Source organism: Drosophila rhopaloa, unplaced genomic scaffold (genome assembly GCF_018152115.1).
Source record: "Drosophila rhopaloa isolate 14029-0021.01 unplaced genomic scaffold, ASM1815211v1 contig_171, whole genome shotgun sequence".
NCBI lineage: Eukaryota > Metazoa > Arthropoda > Insecta > Diptera > Drosophilidae > Drosophila > Drosophila rhopaloa.
In genome coordinates, this window is record NW_025335052.1 from 70,141 (window position 1) to 97,976 (window position 27,836).

General features: G+C 43.9%; 1 protein-coding gene across 1 annotated transcript in view; it reads left to right on the plus strand.

Annotated features, from left to right (window-relative positions):
* The first annotated feature begins 279 nt into the window (after positions 1-279).
* The window catches only part of LOC108041329 (MOXD1 homolog 2), a 109,654-nt gene continuing 82,097 nt past the window's right edge, over positions 280-27,836 (plus strand). Inside the window, exon 1 of the mRNA XM_017119222.2 lies at positions 280-1,003. The gene's annotated coding sequence lies outside the window, so the exon portion shown is untranslated. The remainder of the gene's footprint in view (positions 1,004-27,836) is intronic.

A 27,836-nucleotide genomic window follows, 5' to 3' on the forward strand; every position in this document is an offset into this window, starting at 1 on the left:
TCGCGCATGCGCAACGGCAGGGAGAGCGTTGTAAACAAAGGCCCCTCTCTCTCTATCACTCACTCTCGGCCGAAAGCGAACTCAGTTACTCTCGCACTGTTAACGAAAACATCGAAAAACATCGATTCCACTCCGGTTCACGCGCACTGTTAACGATGCCAGTCCAGTTCGTACACACTCTGTTACTTTCCACTCAAGTCTCTGCGCTCACTCTGTTAAAGACGGAAGAACATCGAAAACACCGATGTTGCCACCGCTGCTGGCTCGACGTCCAACCCATTGGATTCAGTTACTTTCGAATTTTCCCAGCGAGCGGTACACGGGGCGGATGGTTCGCCCGAGACACAAGCATTTGCAGCACGACACGACTAGGAAAACTCCCAAAATAAAACACGAAAAGGCGAGACAGAACTGTGCGTGAAACATTGTGCAGCGCGGCGAGTGCTTCTTCTGCCCAAAATACCCAAGAATATGTAAATAAAACGTTGTAAACGAAAAAACTCGGTTTCACTGTGCGGCATTCATATGCAAATCGGATCGGTGCCGCGAACTAAGCAGCACATAATTTGCGAATTAAATCAAAACACACGTCGCTCCGTCTCGCTCTTTTGAGCCGGCTTCCTGGCAGCAACAACAATTGCAGGACATTAAGAGGACAGGACGCCTGGCTGAACGTTACGCGACGCGAACCGTTAACCGTTAACCGTCTACCGTTACGCTTCCGCTTTACGGCTTACGTTGCGCGCGGGTGTGTAAGAGTGTGTGAGTGGCGGGATTTAACAATTGGCAACGGGGCGGATGAGCCACGCGAAGCCGCCCACGTAATGTGTGCCGAAATTTAAATTTCACTCTACGAGCGCGCGGATGACTGTGACTGTGTGTGTGTGCAAGCACAACCATAACCATAACCATAAACGTAAACAAAAGGATTAGACGTTACGTAGCCGGGATTACGCCAGCAGTAGCGACAGACTTTTTCCGATAGCTCCAGTTCCAGCCTCAGGTGAGTTGAGTTCCGTAAATGATGTATTGCCCGAGAGGCGGTGGGAGAGCGAGAGAGACAGGGCCGGGGAGGGGGTCCTGTGGCGGCACTTGTGGTTGCTGTGTGTGGCATGTTAAGTGCAATCCATTATACAGATATGCGCCTTGCACATGCAGGTTGGCCCTCGCCTCCTTCTTTGCTTCCCCGTCCCCGTCCCTGTCCCTTTTTGTCCTGTTTCTGTGTCTGTTTCTGTTTCTGAGCTTGCCTTGTGTGTGTTTTCGGTTACCACAAAACTTCGCCTGCGCTAGTGTGTGTGATATCTGGGATGAGGAGGAGTAGGAGGAGGAGCAGGGGGCACCGGGGAACCCCTTAATGCATCCATCAACTTCAATGGAATGCCATTCAATCAGTATTTCCTTTTTTTTAAGGTTTTGCCGCTTTGCATTCTGCATTTTTGCCACAAAAGAAAATGGGAAAAGTGCCCCAACCAAGAGCGGGTAAACTGCTGCAGGTACAGCGCTCAAAGTTTCATCCGCCCTGCTGCACATCCTCTCTTAAGGATACAGTCTGACATCCATAACTAGAACAGTTTTTAGGGAGATTGGTCAGGGACCGCAATCTATGTAGATTTTATTCATACATATATTATTATTATTTAATGTTATCTTATAGTTAACACTACAAGCTAGCAAGGGGTTTTAGGAACTAGTGCAACGGGAGGCCTTAAGCACTCATATAATATTTTATTCACACATATGTATGTATAACGATTGTTTTTATAACGGTTTTACTTTCAAGTGTTTTTCTCGAATTTTATTTCAAACATTACTTAGTCTTTAGTTCATTAAGTCGGACTTATTACCCAAATGCTTAGGAAATAAAACCATGGTAAATAAATTAAAGTATTAAAAAAAATTTGGAGAGCGCAGTAAAAACAATTCCAAACTCAAATTAAATTCAAGGGTTACTCTATTTTAAAAGATTGATGTACATATGTTATAATGTTTTAATGTATTTAAAATATAATTCTTATATTGAAAAAAAACACATTAAACGTATATATATTTATGAAACCTAAGCTAATCGAAGTAAAGTTGTTGTGTCGAATTTGATTCACGAATTTTCAATTATGCAGTTAAAGTTACGATTTGATTTCCTAGGATTGAGCCTAGAAATAGCCTCTATATTTTAAGAGAATTTAAGATATGTATATGTCCAAGTTTTAAATGCATAGTCGATTGTTCGAGTTTCCGAATATTTTGCTCTAGAGAAGTTTTACTGTGGAAAATTTTAAACTTATGGAATATGGAAATTATTAAGATAAAGTTTTTGTTGTGCTCGGCTGGCAGCCAGGAACCAAATTGAACATATTCGTTAGCCCAGTTCTGGCGGTAAAATATGTGGCGGGGCAGGGGCGGGAGGCACAAGTTTTGATTCTGGGAAAGTTTCCGGACAAGAATATGATAGCTTAATTGGAATTGCCGAATGCAGGCAAGCCCAGAATGGAAACCAGAGAGAAAAAGAGGGAGGGTAATTAAAAGTTTTGTCGGGGATACTGTGGCCAATGTTGAAGGTCCCCGATGGCACACAATTGAATATAATGCCATATGCCCATGTATCGAAGGGCCTTCCGGCTTAGCCAATAGTTTCGCTTTCGATAACCCTCTTTTGCATTTGCGGCCCGCCCCTATACGATCTCATTCCGATCTGGAATCGACATGCCACAATTGATTGATTCGATGTCATTCGATGCCTAATGAACAGCAATAAAAATTCATTTGGGCTACTTACGACCGCCACTTCAGTTTCCCGCCCCGCTTTCTTCGCCCCTCCACTTCGGGGCACTTTCAATTGGACTTTTTTAATTACCAACCAATCATTAAGAATTTTATTTTCGCTGTATTGAAATATTGTATATTGTATGCCGGGTATTCCCCGGCGCTTGTCATAAATATTTTAGCAGGTTCCCGCGCCCCAACGAGAGCAACACAAATATTTTAACCATAAAAATTGGCAGCCCGGCGGGAATCGGCAAAAAATCCTTTTTCATTGCGCGCTATATATACAGGACGAGCGAGGTGTATAAAAAGATACAGCAGTGGCAGCGTCAGGCGACTGAAAAGAAAAACGCATTTTACAAAATATTTACACAGCAAAAAGGAGCAGCAGAAGCGTCGGTGGAGAAAACTAGAAAACGACCAGAAAAGGCAGAAATAAAACACAAATAAAATATGAAACAAGGCGGTGTTGGGCAGGAGGAGCTATTTTATTTTTCGGCTACAATTTTTGTCGCCCAGCAATGTCCTCTCTGCCCGACTGTGTGGCACTTTGGGTGTGAGGCTGTGGGGGTGTGGGGTGTCTATATCTGTTTCTGGGCGAGCTGCAGTAAATAAATATACGCGTATCTCTGATGGGGATTTATGGCAATGAGAGCCTCGGTAGGCCGCCGCTCCTCTGCCGCTGGCCTAGGACTTAAATAAATGATAGATTGAAATTTATATAGCCTATGGGCCTCGTTGCCCCGTCCCTTCCCCTCCCCTCCGCACTTATATTGCACATTTTAGACACTTCTCGATGGTTTTCCATTCGCTTGGACCGCCGGCATACTAAAATCGGTCGCATATAAATTGACTAGGTAACAAAATCTATGATGTATCTATTTTCGCGCCCGAAATTTCGATGCAATTTCCATGCTGGTTAACATTTGCGATTGTTGGTCTGCTGAAAAATGTTTGAATCGCGTCGGGGAAAGTGAAAAATTTGCCATATTATTCGAGGGATTTATTTGTCCCGAATAGTGTCGGAATTCAGTGCCAGTCAAGAGTAACATGGCCCAGAGATATTGTAATTCTTATGAAAATATTTCAATTTCTGTTTTGAATATTTGTAAACTGTTTTCATTGATTTGAAAATCACTTTCAAATCCCATTTAAATGTTTGGGGCTCACCTGGGACGAGCCGGCTTTGTATTTCGACGAGAGAATGCTTTGTTTGCCTTGCATTTTCATTGATACATATTTACACAATTTCCAACAATGTTTCATAATTAATTTTTGTGCTTTGCTTTTCTATGCCCAAGCCAGAGGCCTTTTCTGCACCCACCACCCATCGCCCCCACCCTTTTCCCGACCGCAAATTCAAAATGCAATAACAAAAGTTTAACAGAGAACCAGCAATATGTTTGTTTTTCCAATAATAAAACTTTGCCAAAGGGGCGCTTGGAAAAATGCAATGCAATTTATATGAGCCAATTGGGCAAAGCTACAAACTGCAACAACTGCAACTTCAATGGGATTTTTCGGTTGTGGAAATGCAATTTGAACCTGTGTGTTTAGGTAAAATTAATATTAATTTTAATGAAAAGCAGATTTAATCTGTATCCCCGTTCGAGTACAGAAAGGATAGTTAATATGTAATGCCCGTGGGAAATCCAGTGCAAGAGATGCGAGGAAATCATATCAAAACTGAAGCTAACGAGAATCTGAATTGTGAATGCCAAAACCCAAAGCTGAAACAACTTCATTTGCCAAAACGAGAATACAAATGGGAATAGAAATTTGAAGAAAGGATACGAGAAGACAAGATAGACTAGCTGAGAAGTATGCAACAGTTGAAAAGGACCCGAAATTAAATTTTAGCCAGCAATTCACTCGGCCATATATTATTTTTGAGTGCGATTTGGGGAAGCCTTGTCTCACAAACGATTTAGATAACAGAATATATTCTACAGTCAGCTTCTCCAATTTCCCTGCAATTTTTCAGAGGTAACCGCAAGCCCGAACCTCCCCCTTTCAAAATAAATTCGCCTTAAATGGTTTCTCTGCTTATTTGCCACTGAAAGCTGCACACATGGCTCTGCCTGCTGACTGTAAAATTAATTTCATATGGCAAATGGCTAAGAAAAATGTTTTGCCACACAATCTATGGGAGTCTTACCCCGACCCAAGCAGACTCAAATCGGCAGAGCGAGCGAGAGGCAAGCGGGGAAAATGCCAAAAATGCTAAATAAGATGGCTCACACAACTAAGACCCAAAGAAGCTTCAATAAATAAATACGTGTGTGCCTGGGCCGGACTCCCCACATCTCGATTCCTGTGGAGTCTCGTTTAATTTTGGGAAAGCGCACTCAAATGTTAATTTCATTTCCCGTTCGCCTTTTGTCTGCAGCCCCTGCCTCAGCCTCCCTCCGAAACAGAAGAGCGTGATACTCTGAATTATATTAAATATTATATGATGCACTTAATACTTAAACCAATCCTATTTAAAAACAAAGTTTTTGTGGATCGAAATAGTAATTAAAGCAACTTATAAAGAAAAATAGATAGAAAGTGTATAGATAAAACACAATATTAAACTTATTCCGATCACTCTTATATGAAGCTATAGGATATATCCCATCCTAAATTCCGTAATAAAACCCAAACAACCTAACTCAAACACCAAGAGGCGACGTTCATGGCGCTAGAGCCACCCCGTCCTAACAAGGAAAGGGTAAATAAACTAGAGAAAAAAGTTCACTTTTAATTATATCCCTCTGCAAGTATAAAAAGATGATATTCGTATTTAATTTCAATTTCAAAGGATTTTCCATGTATTTATTCAAGGACTTTATCTTAAGCATAAATTACGGGCCAACGAACGAGCGAGCGAGCGAACGGGTGCGGGCACTCCATTTGGCTTTCCGTCTGCCTCTGGCTTTCACCTACTTTCTAGCCGGGCTCGCAAGGTAGCCCCCCCGCACACGCACGCTCCCTGGCTCTGCAGGATTCCCCTCCGGATCCCAGGGCAAACATTGTCTGGCTCTGAGTTGAGGCTGGAGCCGCTCCTGCCGCCTGTGTTTGCCAAACTGTGGCTTCCAGGTTATCTGCCTCGCTCCCCGCTCCCCGCTCCCCGCTCCGCTCACATCCTTCTGTCGTAGTGTGTGCATTTGGTTTTCATTTACATATGAAGCTCCTTAATAATCCTTTTGTGCACAGGACACAGGACACAGCCGGAGAGCCGAGAACCACGTGCACACAATTCGTGTTGCGTGCGCATAAGGAAATGTTTAAATATATGCAAATCTAGTTAAGTGTAATCATTTAGCACAAGAAAAAGTGGCCCTCCTGCTACCAGGACCCGCAACAAGGACCAGGACCTTTAGCCAGGAGCATCCCTTGGCAAAAAGCTGGCTCGGGAAATTAGAATTTGAATGCATTTAACGCACAAAAAGGAAGTTATCAACAATGGGCAGGCGATAATAAAGTTATAAATGGTTAAGAAAACTCCAATCTCCGCAGAAATGTCACTTAATATGAAAAGAATGGGACGATTTTATATTAGGGTAGCTCAAGGCAGAGTTTTAAATTTAACTGGGTTCTTTTGAAAGAACTTGATAGATAGCTATTATTTTTAATGTTATTTGTTTAAAGAAAGTATCTACTTAAGGGGGTATATACCTTTTTTTGTCGAAAAAAATAGGAAAGTTTGGATTTTTTATGTATGTAACTATTGTTTTTATTAAATACATGATTATATTTTCTGAAAGTTTAGATTGTTGACAATGTTTATGCAAAATATTTTGAAAAAATATTTAATAGTTTTTAAGGTGTGGCTGTTTCCCTTAAGAGAATATGATTGTGTTCGTTTGTCTTAAATATTGGCATGTTTGGTTTTACTCTGCTATGTTATCTTAGTTAATTTTTCATTTGCGGTTAAATAGTCTGCGTCTTTAATTAGTAACCCAAGTATTAAACTAAGTGCCCATACAAAGACCGCATTCCGACAGAAACACGCGCACGCATGGCACTACCAAGGGTAAATAATAATAAAAATGGCAAAAGAAATGCGAAAAAATCCATTAACGCTTTGTGCAATTGCGTTTAAGCCGCCAGCCCGTTTGGACCCCCTGCATGGCCATATAACACCCCATCCGGAGCTGCGACTGAGACTAACGAGCGGCGTTAGTTTAATTTCTAGCGCAACATTCCAGCGGAGGAGTAAAAAATCATACATAATGAATGCAAATGCTTTTGCGCTCATAATTTCATCATCATCATCCTCGGCAGGATGACGAGGAATCCTTGTGATCATCAGCAGGGGGTTTTGCTCTCTTTCGCTCCCTCTGCGGTTTGGCAGCCAGGACGTTTCGTGTGTCTGCGGCGGATGTGAGCCAGTGGCATCACAAACAGGCCACCAGGGGGCTCGGGCCACGAAGTTGGTTGCCTATTTTCAAAAACACGGCGTAAGGATAACAACCTCTTAACCCAGTTTGCCAGTGCAACTGCAGTCAGGCACAGATAGGCACAGATACACAGATCCACAGTCGACCAGATACAAGACTGCCGAGGCAGCGGCAGCTGACAGAGGCGTATCCTTGTGCATGTCCTGGGCTACCCATTTTAAATTGAACTGTGCGCATTTAAGCGTGAACTGACAGCTTGGAAAATCGAAAGCAAAAATAAATTGTCTAGTGAACTTGGTGGTCCACACAGCTGAGCCGATGGCAGCCTTTGGGCTTAGTGTCGGCCAGCCGGAGGGCGGTGGGCGGCAGGAAATGGGCGGGCCGAAAGGACACTGGCAGGAAATGGCTCTCGGCCGGAGAGCGTGTGTCTGTCTCTGGCTATTAATTGAAATTCGTCGTGCTTAAAGCCTGTGCCTCGGCAGGCTAGAAAGTTTTAAAAGCTTGCCAGGACCCTCGTAGGCCTTGAAGGACATTACCAGCAGCAGGCTGCGCTGCGAGCATACTTGTCGCCTCAGAAAGGACCCACTCCTACGGCGACCCTCTCAAATGGCATTTGCATATATATCATCTCGTATATCCTTTTTGTCCGAGCCCGGGCTTTGCACGGTGTGTTAAAAACTTTGTCCCTTTCTGCCCGAGATTTGCATAGACTCGTATAAGTTCCTTGCTGTGTGCGAGTGCTCATATATCAGTCAGACCGTGCTAGGTTCGGCCTCTCCGCTCCTCCTCGAAAACCCACTCTGATAACCGGTTTCGACTCCGGGGTTACGGCTACCCCTGTGCTCCTTGTTAGAGAGGTAAACAAATCTGAAACTAATCCTTTGCAGCCAACTGGCAATTGTAAACGAATTCGGATTGTTGGGCTGTTTGGATTGAATGCATTCCCCGACGGGTGGACTCGTTTTTAATTAAGAAATTTCGGGAACGAAGTTAATGAAGCATGAATAGCGGTTGGGAAAGGGTTCGCTGTACCATACCATATATCACAATTTACATACCTCAGATACCTTAAAAAGGGATATCCCTACTTTTGTTTAGCTCTACTTCAAATTCATTAATGTAAAACTTTAAAACCTATACATTTGTTTAATATTGTTACGGGACACTCTAATTTTTTAAAAGTAATCTTAATCTTTCTTGTCATTCAATTATCATCCACTAAGTATATGCAAACTTTGGCTCAATGGGTAAGATTTATGCGGTAAATTTTAACCATTCCAAGTTAGACTTAATATATATCCTTCCTCATTTTTGCGAAAAAGTGCTCACAATTTTTGGTTTGGCATCAACGTGTGGGATGCCATTGCGATTCAGTACCAATTGCAATGGCACATAACGCATTCTCAGGTTGGGTCGCACTTGCCAGTTCAGCAATAAAATCGAAAAGTTGCCGACGCTCACCTGGGGCTGCAAGTTCCTCAGCTGGGTCTACGAGTTGTGAAGGGGTTTCCACGGATAGTTTGGGCAACTTTTGCCTCCGCAGGGGATCCAGAAGGCGGCCTGGCTCCTCCTGGAGAAACTTTCCACAATGCCTTTTTACATATTGAGTCCTCTCGCCACCGCTCCCTATGGTTTCTTTTCTGCATGCCCGCTACTTTTGCTACTTAAAGTTTGCTTTTTGTCTTTGAGTAGAGAGATATATACGTACATAACTCCCCTGTTCAAACCTAAATCCCCTCTTCCCTCTTCGGCCCCAGCTTTACTTCGTCTTGGGCTCTTTTGCTATCCAAATTGTGAGCAAATTAATTGAACGCAAAGAAATGCAGAAGGTAAACAGAAGAGAGAAACGGAGGAGGGCGCGATGGTGCTGAAACTTCTTCCTTATTTACTCGTACCTGCTCTGATGTCGCCCATGGTGGATATCCTGACCAAACGCTGCTAGCTTGTTAAATTTAAAACGCTTACCAGTCTGCAGTGCTCCGGCACCTGGGGAAAACCCTAAGTGAGGCAAATAGAAAGAGCTTACTGACCTCTGGGAGTAAAAGGTTACGGCTAGGAAATGCTCACTGTACTCTCAAGATTTTAATTGGTGAATATCACTTGCACAGCGGCTTGTTGAAACTTCATTCCTTTTAGTTTTGTCTTTTATATCTCACCTGGGACATCATTTAATGAATATCAGAACCAAATATTAGTTATAGTTTTCTTTTTCCCATAAACTCCCCAGTTTGGTATACGGCCTGAATGCACTTAGTTTAATTTGCAATTTAAATGTTTTTGACTCCATTTCTAACGAACTACTTACTAAAAGCATTTATCCTTTTTCGAGTATGCTTTATATACATATCTATAGCAGTACCTTATAATTTTTTACTTTTTTAACACCTATCTTATATACCCATTTGATATCCCCTGAAATAGTCTGTGGCATAAAAAAGTAGGGAAAACATTTCAAAGTTTTTGCCACTCATTTTTTACACGCAGTCCTTGGGCTTCTGGTGCGAGTTCCCTCGATTCCCTCGATCCCCTCTCGGTTTTCTTTTTCCCTCTCCCTATTCCTATCCCTAGGTCTCTTTCTCCGGCAGCCTGCTAATCCAGGACAATAAGTGTTTGTCGTTGGGATTTAGACAATTATTCACGTTAAGTTGACGTCTGAGACGGGGAGCCCGGCAACTGACAGTTGCGATTCGCCAGCTCTGCCTCCGTTTCTTCGGCGGCCGCGTCCTCATCTCATCCTCATCCTCGTCCTCATCCTCTTTCAGTGGCTCCGACTTCGTTCCGAGTTCCAGTCTGCCCACCTCGCTCCTGCCCCGCATCCTCAGCCACTTCTGACGGCGAGTCTGCACAGTTTTGTAATTTCTTCAACGTTTCAATTTGTACCGGTCTGGATTTTGGCCCGCTTATTTTTGGTTTTCCTTCCAAGGCTTTCGCCCCTGAGGGGCACACGCAACATTTTGTATTATAAGCGCATTTGGGTTTTAAGGTGTCAGCAGCGAGCGAGTCGCGTTGATATGTCATCTGGAAATAATTTTTATTTATTCGTTCGTTGCCATCGCTAAGCCGTCTGGCAGTTTTACGATGACATTTCTGCCTCTTCGAGGGATTTGCGTTTGCCAAATTTGCAATATACATTTTTCATACTTGTGCACGAGGGCAGAAGGCTTCCGCACCCACTCGAAGCGCTTTATTTGATTTCGTCGCCCCAATAAAAAACAAAGTCGAAGTCGCTCCGAGCTTGCTGTCTCCGGGCACCATTTACGCACTCTATGAAGTGACCCCCGATCCGCACGCGCTCCACATGTGTCCGGAACCCCCGACCTGGTCACGTACGGAACATAAAAGTATTTACAAATAATATTTCCATATGGTAAGACGTGACAAAGACTCAAATTAGCGATGGAACGTTTATCTTCGACTGGTGGCAGGCTCTCCACTCCGCGGCAGCTGGCCGTATAGAAGTATAAAAGTCCGGTCATAAACAAACATCGGGAAAATATCCTCGTAAACATCCAATTTATATATGTATAAATATCAGAGAGCTTAAAGAAATATTCCCCTACTTTGTTCCATAATTTTAATGCCCCCCAAATTGAACCTTTTTTTTTGGCAAACAAAGTTGCCCAGGGAAGTGCGGGTGAGTGTTTAGGCCATTAAATTAATTTTATGTTTGATTTTGTGTGCACTTCTTTGCGCTTCTACCTTTTTTAATAGTTGATTGTTGTTGCCGTCAGAGCCTCGCCATTGGAAATTATTTTGTTTGGCAGTTTTAATGGCTGCATTTGGCGGCAAAGTTTTTTGTGTTCCCCGGAACTTTAATGACCCAAATTGATGTGGGATTTTGTTTGGGGCACTTTTAATGTACGGACCGGAGTCTGGGTTTGATATTTTGAAACGGAAAGTAAGGCTGCAATTTATTCTTAATGTTTAAGAGGGGCAAATCTTGAAATTGAGGAAGTGAATGGACTGAAGGACGCTTGGGGTATTAATGGATCGTGTTTTAGCAACCTCGGCCTCTAAACCTATCCGGCAGCCATCTTGCTCGCAAGATTCGAAGAAAACTGAAATCCTCTCGTGTAGTCAAAGTGGTGGCATCATTAAGCCGCATTTATGATCCTCACATCGTTAAGCCAACGCCATAACCCTGCTCGAACCACCTTCTCCGCCACTCCAGTTTTATGCGCCTATTAATGTCTACGACTAGCAGAAGTTTCTCCACGAAGCACCTCCTGTGGCAACCTCTGAAAACACTTTTAATTGCTTGAACTTATTAAACAGCTGCCACTGCAGCTTGCTGCAAAACCCCCTCCCCGCACCCACATCTGCAGTACTAACTTTTTGTATTTGCCTCATATCCCTAAAAAAGCGAGGGCAAAATGGGAAAAATAAAACTTTACTCCGGCTGCATAGACAAAGACAAAGACCCAAGACTTGGCTTAAGGTCAGCAACTTTTATTTCTTGGCCAACACTTGCACATCCCATGTCTGAAGTGGCTGCGAGCAGCTCCATCCGCCATCCGCCATCCGCCGACCACCACCTATACCTATCGTCCTCATCCTCGGCAGCATCCATCGCTCGTCTCCGCCTGCTTATCTTTTCGCTCCTCTTGTTTTCTGTATTTTTCGACGCTGTGCTGGTGCTGTGCCCGTTTTATTGTTCTTGGCCTGGCCAACACCAGAGTCCTCGACACGGCTGCATTTTGGCATTTTGCAGCGGTCGTTTTATTTTCGTATCTTTTTTATTTTGAAGTTTAATGCCAGAGTCGTGCCTCATATTTCGACGATGGAATACAATAGACGATGGAACAACAACGGCAACAACAGCAGCAACCTCAAACTAAGGCGTGCCAAGGGGGCGGAGGTGTTTTTTGGTATTTGTTGTTTCAGTTTTGTATACCCTGGCTAGGAGTACTTTGATTTGGGCTTAAGGATTCATACAATAAAAGTAAAACAACTTTTGAATTTGACTGACTGGGTACTGGCCTTTCTGATAAGTTAAGGAGATGCAAACTAAGAGTACAAATACTTGTAGGATTGGTAAAGTTAGCTTAAGTTAATCGCCCTATAATTATGTCAGAAATATCAGCAGAGTCCAGCTTTTGTATTTATCTAAAATTTTTTTAATGAATAGCCCTATTTATTTAATCGATGTTATTAAAAGGTAGGGAGAATGATCTGCACAGTGCAGAAAGGAGTTCAAGAAAAGTGACAAGTCGTCTAGAGCGTGGTTGCGGTTAAGAAGTTGGTCTCAGTTATCATTTAAAGTTATTTTTAAATCATTCGTTTTAATAAATCTAAATTTGTACTATCCCACATACTAATTATATTATTTGTTTCATACCAAGCAGAATTAACATCATTTGTATGATAAATGATCTTGGAATTTTAGAAACTATAGCTCCTTAGGGTATTTACCTATTTCGGTCTTGAGTGCTACCTTTCTCTCCCTGTGTTCTTTTCAGTTGTTGTTTCTGTTTTTTTTTTTGGGTGCTGCACAAGTAGTCGATGCTTTGGTGGTTGCTACAGCTTCAGCTTTTGCTTTTGCTGGTTTGGTAATCCGCCTCACTTTAGCACTTGAGCGGCATCTCCTCAGTCTGCCGCCCTTCTCCGCTTCCCCCTCCTCGAACCCCCCACCCCCATTGTCCACTCGAAGCGCTGACTGCAGATTGAGCAAAAGTTGTTGTTTGCCAGCTTGCCAGCCTCTGGGAAGTGTGAACATTTTGGGCAACACTCCGCGTGCCGAACGACGCGCCCCCGCCTCCGCCCCCCTCCCTGCCTCTTATCCTGTTCCCAGGCCCGGCTCAAAAGGTGTTGGTAATGATGATTTTGAATTATTCATGATTCACGACGATTGAAATTATTTGCGCGCGTTCGTTCGCTGCCAGCTTGTTGTTGGTTGTTAAAGTTTTCTGGCCGCGTGTTGCAAGGAGTCGGAGAATCGCACTTATAAAGACCGAAGAAGCAACAATGGCAGCAGCAGCAACAACAGCAGCAGAGGGGTGTTCCTCTGTGTCTGCTCAGTTTTACCTTTTCGCTTTATGTTAAATCATTCAAATTGAACAAAAAAAGAATACAAAGCAAGCCAGCAGCAGCTGAGGATCTGGTGCAAGGGGTACCCAGAGGCGAGGGGTGAAATCGGCGATGTTCTCAGGGGATGGATGCTAAGCTGGCTGCGATGAGTAGATGCTTCCATGGACGGCTCGGTTTGGGATCGGATTGGCTTAGGATTTGCCACATATGCGAAGTGCCAGAATTGCCGGTTTCGGAGCGGGTATAATGGCACTGACAGGGGGTTTGACAAGGCCTATCAAAGGATCTGCTGGGTCATTTCGTGATCCGGCAAATCATCGGTGAACAAACGAAATGTCATAAATGTAGATCGCCGGCTGCTTGCTCATTTCGATGTTTCAATTCTCGTGTTAATGGAATTTGGGATTAGCTCTGGGCTTAAGTTAATTGTGAAAGAGCAAGTTGGCAAATAACACTGAAAGTGATCTGCTCAGATCGCAATAACGAATTTATCTCACGTTGTGAAATGAAATAAAATTGGAAATGTCAGAGTTTTTGTGGCTATGTAAAATATAAAGATGAAATAAAATATGTTTATATATATAAATGTCAGCTTTTTTGCCTTTGGAGGAGTGGTACTAAGTAGCATAGATGCTATGATAAAACAAATTGTTTATTTTCTATCGGAAATTCATGTAGCTACATCATGCTGATCAGAAATTAATCTCAAATAAAACCACACAATTGGGAACTTTTCATCACCAAGCGCAAACCATTTTTCATCAGTCCACTATTCCCCGCTTTGTGCATTTTCTACCCCTTTGGCAGAGCATTTCCTTGTGCCACTTTCCGCTCATTCAGCATTTTCCACCCCCCCGCGTCCCATCCAGCTCGACTATTGTAACTTGCCAATTGGCACCGGGGATTTGGTCAAAGTCATTTTGCGCATTTTCAATTTGCCAAAACTTTCGCTTCCTTCTCCGCTCGCTCCCTGGAGAGCTTCGTCCTGCCGGCTGCTGATTTTGGCTGCTTTTGTAGTCTTAGCGCATTCAGGCTGCTAATTAGGCGGCATTAAGATTGGACCCCGAACCGCCCCTCTCCGTTCTCCCCCTCCCCCTCGCCATGTAAGCGCATTAGATGGTTCAGTTGTGACGCTCACAAAGTCAAAACGAGAAATAAATGCCAATAATTTGGTTCGCTCAAAACCAATCACCCACACACTGACTCCGAAAAGTCTTTTGCCCTTTTTTGCTTTTTTGAATGGCAAGTCGGATGGTTGGGAGGGGCGATGGGAGGCGGGCGGGGGAACACAATTTAGTTTTTCTTCTTTTTGGAAAGGCTAACGAACTATTTTCACAGAAACCAAGACGACCAAAGCCAAGACGAAGTCGAATGCTGTTTGAGGCCACTTGAGGCGGCAAAAAAAGTGCAAGCCAGGCCAAAAAGAAATAGAAAATCAAAGGCAAAAAGGTTTTCCTCCCCCTAAGCCCCAGTTGTTGTTGTTGTTGTGTTTGCTACGTGCACACAAACTTAATTTGAAGTTAAAATGTAGCGTAAAGTGTAGGGCAAACAAGGATGGGCCGGGGAGGGGGTGGAGCAGCTCAAGCTGGCTAAAGAGGAGGGTTCGAACGGGTCTCATCTTGGCTTTTATGATCGAGTTAATTTGAATTTTCAACAAGCCAACTTTTCTGTGTATTCTCGCCTTACTTTGTTGCTGTTTTTGATCAGCTGAGACAAAAAGATTTCTGGCATTTGCCAACGGATTCAACAGGAGCCCTCCCTCAACCCTTTCTCTCCCCGTTTTTTCGACTTTGTTGATTCACTTTGAAAAGTATTTTCCCGCCGCATGTGTCTGGTATAACTTGGGGAGCTCCTGTGGTTGCTTTTCCCTCTGCCGAGCTTACCGCTTTCCACCTTTTTGGGTTCTGTGTTTTTTATTTTTGGAGCCAGAAACGTTTTGTACGTGCCCGGGTTTATGTGCATAGGATTTTCAATGCCTCCGTTCGCTATTGATTTTTATACAATACATAAATTTTTCTTCTTCCGTTTTTTTTGCGCTGCTGTCCATCTGATTGGTTGCTCCTGCGCCTGCATCAGTTCTTTGTCATCGTTTTTATATGTAGAATGGCCCCACACATATAACATCAGATTCGATTATACGATTTAATCTGATTTCGCACAAACGAATGATTCAAATGCAAATAACACAAGCACACACATGCCACAAAGGCTGATGGAGGTGGGTGCTCAGTTGGCATAGAAATTTGAGTTGGTCCCTTCCCCAGTTCTCCCCTTTTTTTGGTTAATAGCTTTCGATTTATAACAAGCAGATGAAAGCAAAAAGATTTGCATTACAAAACAAACGACAGGTAGGCCAACGTCGGGGGATGAGGTGGAGGGAGAAGGGCTGGGATTGGAAAAGTCCTGGCAAAGTCAAGCCAGGACATACAATTAGTGTGATGGGGTTGGCAGCAAGAAAGTTGATTGGGTTGCGGTTTGTCTGCTTGCCAAGGCAACTGGTTCAATCCGAAGGGGAGGCAAAACAGGGTTAAGCCCAATTATAATGGGCTGCATGTGGGATCTTTGGGTTAAACACATTTTGACGGAATTCGAATTGGAATTGAACGAGTGAAAGTGGGAGGAAGGAAATCTAACAGAGCATTTTAAAAGGATTGTAGATATGGGAAGATATAAATAAAAGAATTTCCGTTCCTTTAAGAAAATGAGGAATCTTTTTAAACACGATTAAAAAGACTTTAATCTATTCATAGATAATATTTCTCCATAATCCACTTTACTGAAAACTGCATTCCATTAGATCACCCTCTTACCAATACGCAGATCGGTTAAATTACTGCTCCCAAAGACTTTCCACATTTTACAAGTAGCAATCAGTGCCGTAATCAACTAATTTCCATTGAATTACACCACCGTACATATGTTATTTCTTTGCCAATCATTTCATTATATAATCATAATTAAGTCGACTATCAACACCTTCTCCATCTGGCCTGCCCCACCAGCATCCCGGCCGTGAGTGCATCTCGAGCTTCTTCGGAAATCTTCCCACAATTGCTCTACTCCGATTGCAATTGGAGTCTGCCGGTGTACTTCCCACAGATTATCACAAATTAGATGCAGTCCGCGTCGGAGTCTGGCACACATGGATCAATCCACGGCCTGGCTCAAATTAGGTTTTGAGCTCGCCACTCGAGGGGCAGAAGCTCCGCACCCCTGCCCATGCCCATGCCCATGCCGGCATATTTTCCCTCCGATGGCGCATAATTTTCGCACACCGCCGTGCGCATGACGACGATGATGGCCCGACTCGTGTATCTTATGGATGCACAATGGCCCTCTCCTCGTAGCCAACACGTACGAGCAATTCACGAGGCGAGGCCTCCACCAGAGGTGCTAATGCTGATCAGCAGTAACTGATACCACGCGGTCCGGCCAGGAATAATGCAAAGAAGCCAGTCCAACTCGAAGCCGGCAGCCAGCACAATGCCAAGCCAACAAAACAACAGAATTAAGTCCAGCTCGGGATGGCGGGCAATGCTCAATGCTGGATGCTGGATGTTGGATGCTGAGTACTGGATAGTGGATACTGGCTGCAACGGGGACCGGTCAAAACGCCCGCTGGACGTGTATCTGATAGGGCACCCAGCCAGTGGAGAGTCGTCCAGGCCAGAGTTAGTTGAGAGCTGAGTCGAGTTCAGTTCGGAACACAAATCATCTTCCAGCGCTCACGAAATTGTTGCGCAAACTTTCAAAGGAAACAGAAACAAAAACCTCCCAAAGAAAAGCAAACCAAACAGAGCTCAAAAAAGCAAAACAAAAACTGAAAAGAATGGCCTTTATGGTCAAAGTTTTGAATACCCTACCCGCACCAATCGATTGATTCTTTGTATAATGCGCTTTATCTGCCTACGATTATATTCAAAGCTCTCATGCATTAAATTAATTTAATTTTAAAGTAACAATATGATTTTAATATTAAACAAAAAAGAGGTTGATTTTTTACTTGAGTATTTGTATACTTGTGTTTTAAATAATTTTGTAATTTGAGTATTTTATTATAATGAAGTAATATTACATTCTTTTCAAAACAATTCGTTTTATAAGAGTCAAAACGTCGAATTGTGATACCCAGTTTTAGAGTGTATCCAAAATCAGAGTAAAGCTGGCCAAGCGTGAGGGGCTGGCCTGGAAAACAAAAGGAGGCGTTGGTGTTGGTGTTAGCTGATTGTTGTTGCTGTTACCTGTGCGGCTCCGATGCGGTGTCTGTGGATCCGCAGATCTTGCTAAGGAGGGCGAGTGGAGACGGGCGGAGCGGAGCCGACTATGTGTGAACTCGCAAAACGTGACACATTTATATCACTTCGTTTGAATCGCAAAATAATAATAAATATAATAGCAACAACGTTGCTGGGGGAGTCTCTGGCCTGTCTGCAGTCCGAGTCTCTGGAATGGAATCTCTCGGGTCTCCGACGACCGACAGACAGTCTTTTTCTGGCCAGGCCGTGCCCAGGTTTTGACCTGCCGACGCTTTGCTGGGAAGCTTTTATATTTATTTCGCTCGCTTCCCTGTTCGTAGTTGCTTTTTTACTTGGTTGGGTTCGAAATTTTTGCTCTGCTGCTGCTGGCGGCAATTGTTAAAAAATTTAAACACCAGCAAGAGATAAAGAGAATGTTATAGCTTCAGGGGAGGTGGCTGAAGTATGCGAATGTGGTGATACTCTGCCTACAGTTGAGAAAAGGTCGCTGGAGAGACGTTAAGAGTGCCACCAGAGATGCCTTTATATAAAAGTTAACACAATGAAACATTTCTATTCAATGGAAAGGTTAAGACATGACTTCGTACACTAATAGCAAGAGTTGACATATTAATATTCCGTGGCTTATTAAATTGAAATTATCAAAGTAACTAGTCCATTTTTAAAGTCTTATCCTCAGTGTATAAAATGCCTTCCATGCCTCATCTTACCTTCAACCTAAGAAATTCCCCCTTTGCGAGCTACCAGAACATGAAATGTCACTGGTTCCGTCGAAACCTCTTTCAGGTAGCCACAGCCTGGGATGGATTCCTCGGCCACGTTTCCCCGCGTTCCCCTGTGGAACCTCTGCAACGCTCGAAAACTTTGACCATTGGGTCCGACCCAATGAGTTTTGGGTATTTTCGGGTCTCTCCTTTGCCCATTTGACAATATACGAAATATTGCACCCCTGGGCATGCGACGTCGCCCTCCATCCTGGCTAGAGTTGTCAGCAAACGGCGGCGGATGTATTTGTGGCGTATAATGTTACATCTGCTTAGCGGAAAGATAAATCAACGGAGCCGGCGACCGTCGCTTGCATCAGCTACCAGCTACCAGTTACCAGTTGCCAGTCCCAGCATTCAGCTCCCAGCCGAGCAACTCAGCAACCCAGCATCCCCACATCCAGACATCGGCATCAGCAGCAGCGCCAAACGTCGCACTCAAGTTGACAATGATAAATAGTGAAAAAGTGCCCGGCAAGCTGGGGATGCCGGGGAGAGTGGGAGATTGGGAGATCCGTGAGGTGACAGACACTCCACTCCCAGGTTAGCAAGTGGTGAAAGTTTTGCGCTCCTCCCGGTTGAGGGCGCTGATGGAAGTAAAACATTTCGATTAAAGTTTATGAAACGGCAACCTCAGCGGACCTCCTATGACAATGGGTGCCACAGAGATCCCCGCTTTGCAAGGAATTAGTATCTGCGAATGGATTGGGTCCGAATGTCCGGGCCAACCAACTGTGAGTCGAACGGTTCTTGATTAAAAGTTTCGCCCAACTTATCCAGAGTGGGGGCAGAGCTTTTTGAATACCGAGCAGGAAGTCTCCCCGAAAACTTAGATGGGATGAGCCAGCCGCAGAAGGAAGCAGAGTGGCTGGGGCTCGCAGCTATAAGGTGCTGCCTTCGACAATCAGTTTTGTCTATTTTCAGTGCCGACAACTAGTTATCTCGCCCGGCAGGACCATATTTCTTGCCCGCTGGCAAAAAAAATAAAACTTTTCCGACCATGGAAAATAAGTTAAGCTCAAGGCGAAACTAAACACTCTTTGAGGTACAAATTTAAATATAAATAAAGTGCCAAACAAAGTACCCATGCGAACGTTGCAGCTGTAAAAGCAGGAAGTGAGGGGGTAGGGGGTAGCTAGGCGAGCCCTGGAGGAGGTGACTTTGTAATAAATAAATAAAAATGCAACAAAATGACATTAAAGGTAAATTCAGGAGGAAAGGCGGCAGCACCAGCTCCTTGGTATATTTTTTCTGGGCTGCCAAGGGGATGCTGAGCCGAGCAGTAAGCAAACTTGATGGCACAGGGTGCAGTCTGGAGCAGGAGCGATGGGGTTGTGGGAGGGCCACTCCTTTCTCGGAAACCCCTAGCTCAAGAACTCCGAGGTTTGCATACAAATAGCGTCGGTCATGGAGGGCGGGCCTCGCAGCTGGGGGTTAGGGCTAGAAAGACTAGGGTTCCCAACCCCTCGACCGAAGGTGTTGGCAGGAGCAGCCAAGTGAAAATACCCAGCGAACTGGACGGAATTGTGCTAGCGGAAAGTTTTTTACTTATAATTGGTTAGCCGGTGGAGGATTCTTTTCGGCTGAGGGGTTGGGTTCACAGTCACAGATCCCGCAGTGGTTCCAGCTGTGAGATCATCACCCTGGGCGAAGGATCCGGGTAGCCTGGCAGTGAACTTACGGCAAACTCTCCTGTCTGGAGAGCCTTGAGCGGCAGGCTTCAGGCCTCAAGAGTAAGGTCAACAAAAATCGAAGCCAGACGCAGCGGGATAGTTCTGGAGTGCAGTGTGTGGTGTGGCGTGTGTGTTCTTGCAGCAGACACTGTGTACTTTGGGGTGCCATAAAGCAAAGTATAGTTCGCCCAGCGTCCTGAAATATAAAATGCTTGTGCTCATACCGACCCAGACCATAAACAAAACACAAACACCAGACTCGTATGACCCGCATGGAGGTGTCCTCGCCCCCCTCCCCTGTATATGTGTTTATTTACACGACCCTCCTATATGTGCCCTCGGTTGACATGATAGGAGAGCGGCGAAAAGAAAGCCGTTGACGAAGCAGCAGCAAAATTTTGAACTAGTTTAAGTGCCCCATCATGAAGTCCCAAGTTTCTCGTTTTCGCCAGGATTGTTTTACTTTATAAAATACACTCACATGCGCACCCGGCCATTGAAGCTGCATGGTTATGCAAAGTAATTTGGTTGTGTTTGTGCTGGTGGGTGGTGATGGGGGCGGTGGGGGCTTAGGGGGGGCAAGGAGGTTCCAAGGCAAGGACAACACATAAAGCATTGGGGATGCTGCTGCTCCGGCTGCCTGAGCACAGTTTACTTTCTGTCTGCCGGAGGGGGTGACGTGAAAGGGATTTCGGAGGGGCTTCCAGGGGCTGTGGGTTAGGTGCCCTGCTGGACTGTGTAAACAGAGGCGAGCATCAGCAGGAGCAAGGAGCCAGTGCAGTTCTGCCTCCCCAATCCCCTTTTTTTCCTTTGCCCCACACAAATTGGCAGAGTGCGTGAGCTGCTGCCATAACGGCTTGGTGGTTGGGGGACGAGGGGTGCGATGCACATGACCCCCTTTCAACAGCTGCACACAACAAACTGCAGTCACCCCCCGTCTCTATTCAAAGTGCAGATAATTTCATTTGAAGTATGGCAAAATACAGTTTTTTCCAGCGTTCAAGTTTTCATCTACGGTGCGCCCCATTTTCATTTTCTCCCTCCCGCCGAGTAATTTGTAGCTGGAGCTTCGGAGCTGCGGAGTCCTTGCTCCCCATTTTTTGGAGCTCAGCACAGCTGCAGCAGCTCATTTCCTTTCGGCTAATGATGTGGGTCAATTATGGCAGCCAAAAGCGAAGCGAACTCCTCTCCGGCTCTCTCTATTCAGATTTTGTCTACTGGAATTAATAGCATTAGTTTTGTGCATTTAGTTTTGATTAGTGGGGGGAAGAGTGGGTTCGCAAACATTTGCATGTTTGGGATGGGCTTTGCATTCGCACAAATTCGGGTCGAGAAAAACAATTTTGCTGGGTTCATTCGAAATCGATGCTTCTGGGGATAGCTTTTTCCGGCGTCTGGTATTGAAGGGTTTTTTCCGTTTTGAGAGGGTTTGGTTTTGGTAGTTAATAAAACTTTTTTTTCAGTTTTATGGTTGATTTCCTGGAGTGGAAATGGTTATGGCCTACGCAAAAAGCTCTAGATCTGACTCCTTTGGGTGGCTTTTTTGAGCAGAGGAAGTCATTAATGATTTCCCTCGTTAACTCTTCTTACATTGAAGTGAACATTTTAAGTCACCCATATCGCCCTATTTTTTTGTTAGCTATCTTCTCTTGTATAAATTTGGGTTGCCATTTCTCAGCAGCCAAATTGGAATGAAAGTATTACCCATTCATCTACTCGGATCAGCTTCACTCCGGCTTTACCTATGACAAATATCTGCACCTCAACCGCATGCACGTTCCGCTCAACTAACCCACCTGTCCACCCCCCCACCCTTCGACTCCGACGTATACGTGCATGAAAATCAAATCTCTATGTTTGTTATTTGCAACTCGTTGTTCACTATTTTTCATCACCAGCCCCACAAAGATTTGTAATATTTTTTAAATGTCAACAGACCTTTTTGGCTCCCTGTCGTTTTTTTGGCAGCTCCCTCCCTGCCGCAACCCCCTTTTCATATTAATGCTGCTTCAATTGTACGCTGATTGGCAATCGAGAATGTGACTTGCATTCGCGAGGAGGGACCTCTTCGATGGAGCGGAACCGAAACAAAGCGGGAGTGCGGGTATTTGAATATCGTGGGTGGATGCTGCACTTATTAAATTAAAAACACACAGCCCCATATCTACAGGGTATCGCCTGTACGTATGTACATAGCAGGAATACATATCTTTTTTTTTGCTATTTAACGTGTGCATGCTTCGGCAATTTGATTGTGGCCGAGCAGGCGTATGAAAATCAATTTCACGCTGAAACGCACCAAAAACTTTAATAATATTTGCGTCGCGGCACTTAACAGACAGCAAGGACGGCAAGGACGGCGAGTGGAAGCCGAACAGGACACTGGAAGGAGGAAGGGACGCAATGAATGCGAAGACAGATAGATATTCACCCAAAGTGGGCGGCACCAGTGAATGCGAGGTTTGGGGTGCACTCACTGCATTCAATTAAATGTTTCAATAAAAATGGAATCATACAAAATGGGGTAGTCAATCCGGATCGATTTATTTTATTATATTAAAGGAGCCAAGATCCCTTTTTGTACCCACACATATAGATCGAAGGGGTATGAGACTTTTTGACCCAAGCAATATCTACTAAGTACGAATTTAACGAAACGCAAACAAACAAGCATCTTAAATTAAATAAAAAAGTATATTGCGGAAGTCGGCGATAACTTAATTGTTAGTATATAGCAACTACAAATATAACAAGGGTATAAAAAGAGAAGCGTATGTTGGGAAAGTTAGCAAAAAAAGCCGTAAGGCAGGATAGTTAAACATTCCTTTCCAACGCATTTTCTATATAATAAACGATCATGGGGCTGCAAAAATTGACGATCTCTTTAATTACTATGGTTCACAGATATTATACCATGCAATAAAAGATAATGAAAAGTTGTAGTTAAACCTCGGCAAGATGTACCCCTTCGAATGAGAATTTTCAACAGAGAACTTACAGCTTTAAAAAACCTTATTCAGCAATCTGAGACCCCCATTCGCAGGGTAGCCTGCTCTAGGAATTTATCACCTTGCCAAGAAAGCCTTCGAATCCGCTCGACAGGCCCGGACCTACTCCGAAACCGAGTCTCGCAGACACTTGGCATAGTTTTGTGGCCACCGGGCTAGAGGCTCTGAGAGAGGGGGTGGGAGCGAGCGGAGGATCCTACACGTAGCCCTAACTTTTGCTTCGAACATAAAGTGCGCGCTAAGAATTTACCGCATAAATTTTGAACAAGTAGCAAAAAGAGGCAGAGGTAAAAGCCAGAAGTTGCAGGTAGCTAGCCGAGGGGTGAGGTGGGGCGAACTTACAAACCGCACTTTGGCACAAAACTCACAAGACACTCATAACTTTTTATGTTGCTTCGTTGCACACACCCCGAAGAGCCCAAAAGACCAAGACAGAAGCCCGAGCCAGGTCCCAGAAACACTGCAGCCTGGACCCGCTGACCAAGGGGACGGAGGTCGGGAAGGTGGACCGGAGACCACCCCAAGATGCAGTCGAGTGGTGGCCGCCGGTGGCTCAAGCTCTTGGCCAATTCCCCTGGCTTGAGCCAGGTGAAAAAATTTTAAGTTTTTCCTCAGCCGCGTCCGGAGTTTTATGGGTTTCGGGGCTTGCTATACATTTACACCAAGAAAAACTGAAGCACAAAATATTTGAAATTAAAAAAACTAATTAATAACAACATAACTTCAGTTACCTGGTTTCTAAAGTAAAATGTCTTCGACTTTGATAATCTAAATCAAAAATAAATTAGCAATCTGCTAATTCTAACTTTTGATCTAATTTTCAAAAGTATATATGGTGAATGTTCTATAAAGTAAGAAAAATTATATGAGGCGGATGATATGATAAAATTGTTTTACATGAATTGGACCAGGTGGTAAGATGCGTTCTTAATTAATATAAACACTAGATTTCTCTGTGTGCAACTCCTCCCTCTTTTCCTTGTCGCTGCTCATGTGTTTACAAAGTAATTACGTACCTGAAATTAAATTCATAAGAAGCTGACGAGCAAGAAGGCGGCGAGCATTTAAGAAACATTTCAGTTCTCCTGGCCCTCGACTCCTCCTCTTTTCTTTTTTTTGGCATAGTTGCTGTTGTGGGTCTGCTACAGTTAATGCACGCTAAAAGGTTTTTCCCGCCACTCGCAGGGCGGTGGCCATGCAGATTAGCGGGGGATATTAAGGCAAGGTATTTAAACGCGGCTTAGTCAGCGAGCGCCGAACAAGATGAAGACCCACTTTGGGTGGAAAGTTGTGAACAAGCGGACTTAGCCGGTGCAACAGTGCAAAGTTTAATTGAATCGCGGGGCGCGGGTTACGGGGAACGCCGGAGGGGGAGGTCAGCGGAGAGTGGTTGGACAGGCGGTATTAAGTGGCATCAATACTCGAGTTTTATGGAAATTTAAGAAGGGTTTAGCAGTGCGTCCAAGACAGTCAGGGAGACTGGGGGAGACGCGTAACTTGAGTGGATTTCTCAATCTCGGTAGCTTGAAAACTAATCTGAAAGAAATCCAATCGATTGGAAATTCATTGAGAAATAATAATAATGAAGGTAATCTTTATAAAAAGGTTGAAAGGTTTCTCAGAGAAGATGAAGCCAATAAAAATGCATGGGCACAAGATCGATGAATAGCAAAACCAAGTTCAAAGAAATGTTTATTTGATTAACGTTTAATTTTGAGAATCTATTGGATATGCACGTCCAACTTGATAAACTTTTAAATAAATCTGAAATAATTTTATATTTATACATATATACAATAACCTTCATGGGATTAACAAATCTTTGGGCAATAATCAAACAATTTTGAACCTACGCTTACAAAAACATAATCACAAAAAACTTTTAAAGGTCCAAGGTCTCCTTCATATGAAACCATTTGGAATGCAGCAAACGTGGGGCTCTCTTCAGATTTCTTAGAACTAGAAACAATACAATAAAGCACAATGGCGGCCTTCCGAAGGAGGAAGACCGCCTCAGTCAATCTTTTCAGCCCTCGTCGGCTTGCATATATCAAAATTGTTTTGCCTCGGTGCGCTTGCCATTTTCCTGCTGGATCCTTAAAGTTTTTGGCTTTTTTTGCGTATATATTAAAGAAGCCGCGGCACAGATTTCAGTTTCCTTTGTATCTTTCGCCTACATTCTGGCATTTCGCAGTTAGAAAGCCGCCGAGGGAGCACGTGCTTCCCTTAACGGAGCTCGGTCTGTACAAATGCGTCTAGGATATGAATAAGGGAACGTATTAATTTTGAATATGTGGAAAATCTCGCACGCCAATGTACGGACCGCAGCAGGAAATGCCGGCAATAATGCCTGCCAAAAGGGGTGGCCGGGGGCGGCTTGCCAGCTCCAGGGAAAAGCCCCAACAATGAAGATGCCAGGGCGATACGACAAGTACGTCAAGCTGAGGAGACGGGCCAGGACTTTAGAGTGTGCCAGTGTCTGTGTAGGCCTTTTATTGCTATTGTCAAACTATTGTGCTTGTGTGTGTGTGGCTGGTGCTCTTTACATCCCACCCCCCTGCCGCAGCCATCCCCCTGAAGGCCTCTTCATCGTCTGCTCGAGTTGCTTTTTATGAAACATCAAAATGTCAGTCAATGTCATTAAATGACTTTTATATTACACCTAATACGATGACAAGGCCTCCAGCCTGTCTGCCAGTCCTGCTCTCCCGCTCGCTTGATATCTTTTTGAGTGTATCTTAAAGATTCTAAAATTAGACAATTGTGTGCTATGCCTGCCTGTTTATTTGTTGTTCTTCTGGTGCACGACCCAGAGATATTCCCCGATTCTCCTCAGACTGTGCACACATGTGATTGCTTTTTGTCTGCGGTGACAAATCGCGACTGGAAGCTGCTGCTCGGCCCCCTCCCCCAAGTGCTCTTACACCTCCTCGAGAACTCCATGTCGTCTTCGTCGTCTCGTTGACAAAGTCAAACAATTTGTTGAAATAAGTTGGAAATTGAATGAAATTGTCAAAAGCATTTCGCACATTTTATTATTTTTATATTCTTTTTCCAGCGCATTTTCTGCCAAGGCAAAGTTTTTGCAGGGTGTGCGAGGGGCGTATTAAATGTATGACGAGTATGTGAAGCGCATATTTGCAGGTGCGGAATTAAATAAAACCAATTAAATCAAAAACGTTGATTTCTTTTTTTTTTAATGATTAATTTTATTTGTTTATTCTTTATTGGATTGTATTTTAGTTATAGGTGTTTTGTCGGGGGTCTTTAAAAGGATTCCCTTTAGGGTGTTCTATATATTGATCCAATATTCTAATACAACCACTTCCACATCCATTCCCGTGTCACTATTTTTATTTGTGGCCTGCTTCGAGGCTTTTGCATCCCGATTCGACATCTTCGGGGATTTTTGCTGACTTGGCTCTGGCGAAAGTGAAATTTTTCCCCTTGGCGCCAGTTTCTCCCATGCTACTTTCCTCCCGCCTCCTGCTCGCTTTCTTATTTATGCATCATGTGTTCCATGGGCTTTAATAAAGCACAAGCTAAAATTGGTGTCGATGTGTAATGAAAACCATAAAATATTTAATAAAAATATTTACTATGTGTCCCGTCCAACATCGTTGGCGTCATAAATTAGTCGTTTTTAGTGTTTTGGCCAAAAGTTTGAGTTGCGTTCTCAGCCGGAGTTTGAGTGAAGTCTGGTGAGTCAGGGGAACTCTTTGCGGTCGCCTTTCCTACATATATACATTCATATATACGAATTCGGGGGCGTGAGCTTGATTTATGTTCGAAACTTGATATCACGTTCGTTCAAGCGGATTTTTTCCTCCTCATCTAGCATCATTCCCTCCTCCTACTGTTTCTCCATCTCCATCTCATTTTCCGACTCTATGTGTGGTTTATTTTTATGTAAAGCGCATAAAGAAAACTTTTTTAGAGTCCGCACATAAACTGATTTTTATTTATGGCATTAGCAATGGGCATGGGACGGGCTGGGACTGAGACTGGGAATGCGAATGAGATCGAGATCGAGAATGGGAATGGGAAATCGAGACGTCATGATATGATGAAATGGGAGCACTTCCCGCACCCTCTGGCCCATTAACCAAGGGGACTAGTAGCGATGAGCCCATCACGCCTTTTAATTATGCCAGCTCTTTAGTTAATAGTTTTAGAAACGCAGCTGGAGCAGGGGAGCATGGTATGTCGGTAATATGAGGGCCCTCGGATCGCAGGAGGTGGTGGATCATTCGGTACACATTTGGTAGTGAAAATCTGCATTTGAATGGGAGTCCATAAGGCATTGAAATCCGACTTTTATGTTGATCTATTAATAAAGCAAAGGGGATCACATCTAAGCCAGATGAAACCATAACAAAGAGATGTTCCCGAACAAAGTGAAGTTTATGGATAACTCAATGGAGAAGTCACAACATTGTGGTCGGGGTAAGATTCGTTTTTTGTGGATCCATTCTGAGGGTATATGAATATATTTCATGTTGCCCGGGAATGAACCCATTCATCTTCTATTGAAACTAAGTTCCCCGGGAGAAAGTTCTCAATTTTTGATCTCGTGAATGAAATTATAGTTTTATTTCTTGCACTTAAATTCTTTAAGAAGTCCAGGGACTTATCCCCGATATCTTTGTTGCAACTTGTCCGGGATAAAGGAGCCGTTGGTTTCAATTTGCCTTCGTCCACTTTGCTGCTCGGCTCCTTTATCCTTTCGTTCATTTTTATTCCGCTTTTGCAGGGACTCCTTGCTGGCCACAGCCATTTTTTATGGCCCTCTCCCTTTTTTAGCTCTTTTTCTAGCATCTCTAGATTTCTTTTAATGAAAAATTTGTTACAGCGTTTTATATAACAAACAAAATGCAGGCAAAGCTCGGGCAATAGCAGCAACTTTGTATCCAGCCCCGCTATCCCCCTTTGCAATCCCTCACTGGCTCCTCTTCATTACTGA